The sequence below is a fragment of the Leptonychotes weddellii genome, chromosome 7, assembly GCF_054177405.1.
Source record: "Leptonychotes weddellii isolate Sample4059 chromosome 7, ASM5417740v2, whole genome shotgun sequence".
NCBI classification, from domain to species: Eukaryota; Metazoa; Chordata; class Mammalia; order Carnivora; family Phocidae; genus Leptonychotes; species Leptonychotes weddellii.
The window spans coordinates 107,616,854-107,625,357 of NC_138375.1; the positions used below are offsets into that span (position 1 = coordinate 107,616,854).

Below are 8,504 nucleotides of genomic sequence, written 5' to 3' on the forward strand. Positions count from 1 at the left end.
GATTCAAACTCAAGCAGTCTGGACCTCAAAACCCAGCCCTTCACTACCATGTTCTGCTGCCTCTGGTATTAAGGAGCAATCACTAACATTTGTGGGAAGGGAGGGAGGAGGAAATGGAATACTTTAGCAGGAGGAAAATTAAGACAACCTGATTGGGCTCAAAACATTCTTTGCATTCTGGTAGAGCTCTCTTCCTCCTGGAGCTACTTTCTCAATTTTGGAACACTTTTCTGAATCCTGAGTCCCTCCTGGGTTGTTCCTCAAACCCCGGTCGCACCCAGCTTTGATTTGCCCCTGCATGGATGAACCAACTAAAAGGAGACCACAGGGGATCTCGCTTCTGCAAAGTGTTTTTCTCAGTCCCCTTGAGCTCAAATGTCGGTGCAGGTGCTAAGAGCACAGTCTTTCAGTAAGATTTCCAATTTGTATGTAAAGTGCTTATCCCAGTGCCAAAGCACTCAATGGAAATTTGGAAAAGCTGTTATTATTATTTAAAGTGCCATCACTCCATCACTGCTCTCTTGTTCTTTTGTTAAGAGATAATGCAATAGTGTATGCAAGAGAGTGGCATCTATGACCATAACCGAACTCTGCAGTGGGCATTTCTTTCTCATTCTTCTGGACAATATTTACAGAGTACCTACATTTATTCCATGTACTGTGCCAGGTATTGTGATGAACATGACAGTTACAGTTCCTATCTTGACAGAGTTTACAGATAATGTAAAAGAGACAGCTAAATAACCAAGTATAATACAATATTTTTTGTGCCATGGTAAAGGAAAATAGAGTCCTCTGGGTCAAAGATAAGGTGTGCCTAACCGGATACAGTGGGCTAGGAAAGGCTTCCCAGAAAAGGTAATGTCCAGATTGGAACCTGAAGATTTAGTTCATCAAAGCAGGTGGAAGTAGAGGTCCAGGCAGATAACATCACACACAAAACCAAAGAAGCAAGTACATAACAGCATTCAGAAACTGAAAGAAATTGAATATAGCTGAGATTAAAAATGCAAAGGGCAGGATGGCAACAGAAGATTCTGGGGAAGGAAAGAGAGGTCATCTCATGAGGGGCTGTGATTCCTGGTTAAGGCATTTGCCTTTAACTCTATGAGCAGTTTTAAGGCAATGAAGAACTTTAAGCAGGAATGACATGGTCAAGCTCACATTTTAGAAATCTCACCATTTTTTTTTTTTTCTTGCAACAGGGAGAACAGATTCAAAGGGGATGATAACACTGAATTTTGAACAGGGAGGACAAATTAAGTTTCTTTGCAGTAGTCTAGAAAAGTTTTGGGAGAGGTCATCAAGAGGATATGGCCACTGGTTGACCCATGAGTTGGACCGAGGCAAACCGGAGGCTCCTCATCCCTTCCCCTATCTTTGGAATGTGATTTCCACTTGCCTTCCCTGCTCCCAGAAGCTACTTCAAGGACACAGCCTTGAGATAGAGATAAGGTGTTAAGAGCATCTGGATGGTTTATGTCACTGAACCCCATTAAGGCCTCTATATAGACTTTTAAGATATGGCAGATGGATGCAGAAATCTATTTGTTTTGTGGCTGCCTAAGACAAGCCTTATAAGTGAATTCTCTTGCTTATTAAGCCTGCAACCTACCAATCTAGAGAGCCCTGCCTCTTCCTTCAATCTCTTCCTGCCCTCTGCATACAGAGCTGATTTCAGATTTCACTCGGGATGCTCCCAGGGTTCCAAAGCAACAAAAAGCAGTGCTGGTGGTCTGGGCCAGGCTGGCATCAGTGGTGATGGAAAGAAATGGATGGACTTGAGAGAGATGAAGAAGAACTGGTAGGATTTGTCATAGGTTGGGAAGAAGGAAGAGTCAGGAATGCCACCTAGGTTCCATTCTTCCCTGGGGAAATGAGTGACTGATGATGCCAATTATTGTGAGAAAGAGCACAAGAAGACAGGAGGTTTAGGGAATACAGATGATGAGTTCAGTCGTTGGAGTTAAGCACAGGTGAAAGAATCCCAGAATATAAAATTTGAATAGCCAGGAGGGAAACTTCCCCACCCCAAATGATTCTTCTTCCCAGTCTACAGGACCCGCTGCACATCTTGGTAGGCTCACTGCACCCATGATGTTGGCCCATTTTAATGATAAGAATAGCAAGGGAGTGGCATCTGGGTGGCATACTCAGTTAAGCATCCAAATCTTGACTATGGCTCAGGTCCTGATCCTAGGGTCATGAGATCAAGCCCCGCATTGGGCCCCATGCTCCACGCAGAGCCTGCTTAAGACTCTCTCTCCCTCTTCTTCACCGCCCTCCCATTCTCTCAAATACATAAATAAATCTTAAAAAAAGAACAGCAAGGGAATAATAGATAGTTTTTGAATGACTGGAAAGAAAAATAGTGGTTTCTTATTGCCTTCCAAAGCAAATTAAAAGTTAAAAATGGACTTGCCTTGGGTGAACTAGATAAAGGGGATTAAGAGTACCCTTATCATGATGATCCCTGAGTAATGTAATTGTTGAATCATTATTTTGTAAACTTGAAACTAATATAATACTCTATGTTTATTATGCTTCAATAATGTAAAAAATGGACTTGCCATCACTTATAAAGATTTCTTGCCAGAAATACTGAACATGAGTCCCATTGAGTCTCTAGAATCTAGAATCAAGATCTAACAAATTCACAAATATAGGGTTCAGGAAAAAAATGTTTTAATGACATCACAAAGATCATAGAGATGGATCAGTAAAACCCAGAAAGCTGAATATTGAACATGGCAAACAATTTGGTTTCTTCAAACAAATAAATTGATTTAAAAAAAGGAAGGAAGGGAGGGAGGGAGGAAGAAAGAGAAAAAGAGAAAGAAAGATAAAGAGGAAAGGAGGGAGGGAAGGAGAGATTAAAAGAGATTTAAGATATACATTTTGCCACTTGGTTGCATATGGGATAAATGCAACAATTTTTTTAATTTTGAATGAAAAAAGAAGCAGGAATCAAAGATAATGGATAGACCTTATTTGAATCTTGATTTAATAAACCAACTTTAAGAAAATACTGTAACAAAATCAAAAGTTTTAACATCAATTAGATATTAGATGATCCTAAAGAATTACTAATTTTATATGTGATAATGGTATTGTGTTATATTTTATTTTAATTTGTTTTATTTTAGAAACATACAGTACTGTATCTGTGGATGAATGAAATGATTGATCTCTGAAATTTGCTTCAAAATAATGTGCAGACAGAAGGGAGAGTAGGTAGGAATATATATAAAACAAGATTGCTCTTGTAATGTTAATTGTAATTATTGGAACTGGGTGTCTACATTTGGATGCATTTGAAAATTTCTGTATGAAGTTTTTTTCACTGACTTGCCAAGAAATGCACTATTTGAGGAAAGCTATAGCAAAAAACAAAGAAAAAGAGCAATAGTCAGTTATGACACAAAAACTGAGCATCCATGTATCCATTTCTGAAGAACTTTCTTCTATATGTTGGATGCACACTTCCCCTGTGCACAGTCACTCCTCACCATTGTTCATGCTTGGAGGGCTTCCAAATGGAGCTTTTTGGCATATTCTCAGCTCTTTCCTTTTCTAATTTCTTTGATAAGACCTAAACCTCATTAGGCTTCCAGGGACATTTGGTCTTCTCTTTCTAGTTGTATATATATTTTTTAACATATTGAGGCACTGAAGGGCAATCTCAGAGACCTCCTCCCCATTCTGCCCACATACTGACACTTCTCTTGCTGCTAAATTCAAGACCTAGGAAGAAAGTACCTGAATCATACAAGGGACTTGGCTCAGGTAACAACATATCTTGTTTGGCATGAAAGTGAAAATACTGTAATAAAATATTTCACTAGCATGCTTATATCACTCTTATATTGAGCCCCATACTCAAAGCACAGCACCTTAAAGAGATTAAAAAAAAATTATAACCATACACCTGCCCTTTTTCATTTCATATCTGCCCAAGCATGGGTACAGTTCAACCTCATGATGAAGCCTTATATTTAAATTGTGCTATATTTTTAAATTATATATTAAGAAGCCTTATGTCTTCAGAACACTCTTTTTGGGATACTAAGTCACCTGATCTACAACTATCAAAAGGTTTCTTATGTACCAAAACCCCTGAGAAAAGTACACCATGCCTTGAAAGTATTCTAAATATACGGCAGAAGAGAATTTTTACTGACAATGGAGAGAAAGAACAGGAAGTAGAAATGACTAAAACAGGACTAAAAAGTCTCTAAGGTGAAGAAGACAGAAAAACAACACAGAAAGGAGATGTAGGTGGTGGTAAAAACCAAACCTTCACCATTTTCACTACATTGCTCTGCTACGTCATTTTGAATGTACCAACATCATACTCTATGAGCAATAAAAATAGAAGTTATCATTGGTATCTTTCAAATAAACAGTAGAAAAAGAGCTAGAATCATTTCAGGATGGCTGCATTTCTACCTGTTAAGAACATACCCTCTTACTGAAGTTTCCAAAGTCATTGTTGGGTAGGTTAATCACAGCAGTCACAGCTGTGTATCTCTTCCCAAAACAAAGTCATGCAGTTGAATTCTGAGAATTCATTTTCTGATTGACTTATTTCCAACCCCCCATCTCATTCAACAGCCCTGAGGTACTGTGTACCATGAAAATTTTAAAAAGGAAACCTCATTCCAAGTGGAATCCAGATCCCAGAAAGGGAAACTCTCACACCCTACCACCTGTCATCAATTGCAGACCCAACAGGAAGAGATAGACCTTGCAAGTCCATTCCACTTTACTGCCCCACAGGAGGAAGAAAGTTTGTCTACTTCCCTGGCAACAGCCCAGCCAATAAGAGACCATCAAACTGAGCCAATGAAAAGCCAGTATACTGCAAACTCCCAGTTTACTCCAATGGGCTTTTTGTTTATAACAGCCCTGCTCAATGCCTCCCTCCCCATAAAAGAGAATTTCTCTCCTTTGCTCTTTGTCTTGCCTATGGCTTTGCTTTAACTTGCTTATCCTGAATTGCAATTTTCTACTATTCCCAAATAAACCCATTTTTGCTGGTAAAATAACTAGCAGCTTAATTTTTAAGGTTAACAGTACATAAAACAATTTAGAGAGTTTTGTGGAAACAATCTTTAAATTTAAGGAAATGAAGTAAAGAGAAGATTAAAATGCACTGACAAGCAGCAATTTGTTGAAGACGCAATGAGTTGGTGTCTCTACTATAATTCACAGAACTGAGAGTGTGTGTTTTTGGAGTATGCGTCCTATGAATTAAACTCCCTACTTGTCATGTTGTCGCAGTAAAATTAGAGGCAAATTCCTTTGAATTTGAGTGTTTCAGGCATTTGTCTGAAGTAACTCACTAATGGGTAGGATTTTAAAAATGTGTATAGTTCTCTCCAACCAAGAACAATCTTCTCACTCTCGGGCATTGGAAGATGGCTCTAAATAGCAGGTTCATTTATTTCTATGCACCTGTGATTTTGCTCCTAAGTGGTATGAATAGCCTGGTATCTGGTTCAAAATCAGGACTTCTCTTATCCAGATTACTCAGCTCCCATTACATTTACAGGTGAGTCAAGAAGGCATTCTCTGATGTTTGTGATACTGCCTTCTATGTAATGCTTGAAGAGAAAAGAGAGGTAATTATTTAGCTAGTGGGGTGGTAGAGAAGAATAGGTATCTTCTCATTGTTTTAAATTTAAACAAAGGACATATCTAAAATGCTTTGTGAGGCACTCCTAGACAGATATTTTTTTTTTTTAAGATTTATTTATTTACTTGAGAGAGAGAGTGGGGGAAGGGGCAGAGGGAGAGAATATCCAAGCAGACTGCTGCTGAGTGTAGACCCTGACATGGGGCTCGCTCGATCCCATGACCCACGAGATCGGGACCTGAGCTGAAACCAAGAGTCAGATGCTTAACCAACTGAGCCACCCAGGCACCACTAGATATTTCTTTTCTTTTTCTTTTTTTCTTTTTTTTAGAGATTTCTATGTTCCTACATCAATCATTTTCCTGGTTGCTGATAAGTGAATCATAATCCATAGCATCTCACATATCATATTATGGTAAGCAATGTAGACAAACACATTTCTTATCACCCTCTTAAACACATACAAACACCTGTTGACTTTAACTCTTCACAGTTCTACATTAACTAAACAGTCTATATGATGTTGACCATCAGTTCTAGGTCCACATTAAGATTAAATGAGGCAAGAATCTAACCTATTAATGAATGACAGGGAGATTTTGGTCTTTCAATTTCCCTTTGGAGAACTTGGAAGAAAATGAGGCAAATGGAAAGAAGGGGGTCTCTCCCCATGACTGTCAACCACCTTATGCAATGTATTCATTTTTCATTATTCATTTTTTACTGTGATATGGATCCAGGCAAAATGACTTTGTATTATCCCCAGGTTATTAGAAGAGTCTGATTGCTTGGAGTAAATTCCTTGGATCTAAGGAGTTTGTATGTACAATATAATTTTTTCAACCAAGGAGGAAGTTGAGTTTCTCTGTGAAGAGCATCTTTTTTTGTTTGCTGGTTAGCTGGTTGGTTGGTTATTTTTTGTTTTTTATTTTTTGTTTTTTGATTTTTTAATTTAAGGATGTAGAGATGCTCCTGGGGACTCATGCCGCCCATTCCAATCTCGCAGGTGGTGGTTCCAAGTGTTCTGCTCACACAGTGCACACCGGGGCTCCATGCTGGGCAGCACAAGGCAGGGCTGGGCAGGGCTAGTGCTGGATGAAGAGCATCTTTGCAGAGTCAACTCCCTGCTTTAGAGCACCTCCCATAGTTTCAGCCCATTAACCCGAGCACAACAGCTTGATGAATTAATGCTTATATAGGCACAGTTGGCAGCTTCTAATTAAATAATTACGGTTAAACGTCTGCACAGAAGCTGTTATGCACCCTAGAAAGCCAGCTGTCAGTTTTATTGGTCCTAAGACAGAGGAAGAGTTAATACTTAGCTCTGAATGTTAGGTACAAAGGGAAGTATATCACATAAAATATATATGCTGTGCAATATGAAGTTGCATTGTGTTTGTGCTAGCCTGTCCATGAGTGATGGAGAGCAAACTGCTCCTCAGCAACCTCTCAGCAACCCAACAAAGAAGGAAGCAATTATATGATCAGCAGAGCAGAACCTGTTCAGAGCAATATAAAGAGGACATAGTGTTAGACGGATGAGTCTTTAATGAACACACAAATATCACTGAGCTAGCAGGGAAATACATGTCAGATTCTGGGTCTCATTTAGATGAGCAAGTGATAGAAATCTAATGTGGTCCTTTTGGGGGGCGGGGGTCATGGTTGGTATGTTTTCATTTATTTGCCTAAAGCTTCTCAAGGTGCTATTTTATTAGAAATTGGAGAACAAGGTAAATATCACAAAACTAGATTTGAACTCTTTCTAAGATACATTTTTCCAAAAGAGTTAGGAACAGATATTTTTCCTACAGAATTACAGATAATGTCAGATTCCTTCACAGAAGGCTAAAAAGCTAAAGTCTTATCTCTACACCCAAAGAAAGAAAGCAGTATCTGGTGACTAAGCTCCAGCATCGAGGAAGATATAGATTATAGATAAAGGCCATCGATAGGGTTGTTGGACCAAATAATGCTTGTTATTACACATCAGTATGTTGCTGAACTGATAGCTGGCTTCATTTTCCTCTGCAGGCTGTCCTTTCCACACAATCCGTGGGTCCTCACTTCTAAAAATCTAATGGGTGATACCCCAGCACAGAACAACTCAGCTTGCCACTGGCCTCTTTACCACTGTTTCCAGCACCATCTCCACATGAAGAAACACAACCGTAGGCAAAAATCAGTCCCAGAAATTCAGTTGTCCCTTTATGTTTAAAAAAAAAAAAAAACTTAGAAATTTTAATCCCCAAATTTATGGATTTGCCTTAGAATGAGAGGAAACTGAATGCTAACATGGAAACATTTCTTATGGAATTCACTTTACCCAACTCCCGGGTCCTGTTGAAAATCCACTGTTAAACCAAGCACTAAACTTTACAGACTGATTTACTGTTCTCCCTTCAGAGATCAATGGCTTATGGTTTATTTAGAACAATGCCATTTCATAAAACAAAGCAATCTGTAGCATAAATCGTCATGTAAGCCAATGGACTGACCTCTAAGAAACGCTTACTTAAAAAGCTCCAGAACAACTGTTTCCATGCCTTTTTTCCCCCTTGATTTCCTTTTATGTCAGTAATTCTATCACCTCAGGTGTCTGAAGATACCTGCTTGTGACTGACAGTTCTCAAAGATCTAGTTCCTTCTGGATGGCTCTTACATGAAGTTCAGTTTAATTAAGTCTGCAGTGCAACTCAAGTCTCAGTACAAAATGCTAAAGAATCAAACAGCAGACCTGTAAAGGCTATAAAAGCGAATCTCAGACGTGGTAGGGGAGCCCGGGGGTCTTTTGTCAGCCTATGCTGCCGTCTACCTAGTGCCGTCTACCTATCCGAGACCACATCCTTCTGCCCAATGGCCATTT

The 8,504-nt window shown here is 39.1% G+C and overlaps 1 protein-coding gene across 1 annotated transcript in view; it reads right to left on the minus strand.

Annotated features, from left to right (window-relative positions):
• KCTD16 (potassium channel tetramerization domain containing 16) overlaps nucleotides 1-8,504 on the minus strand; it is a 235,468-nt gene that overhangs the window by 223,945 nt on the left and 3,019 nt on the right. The gene's annotated exons all lie outside the window — the stretch shown is intronic.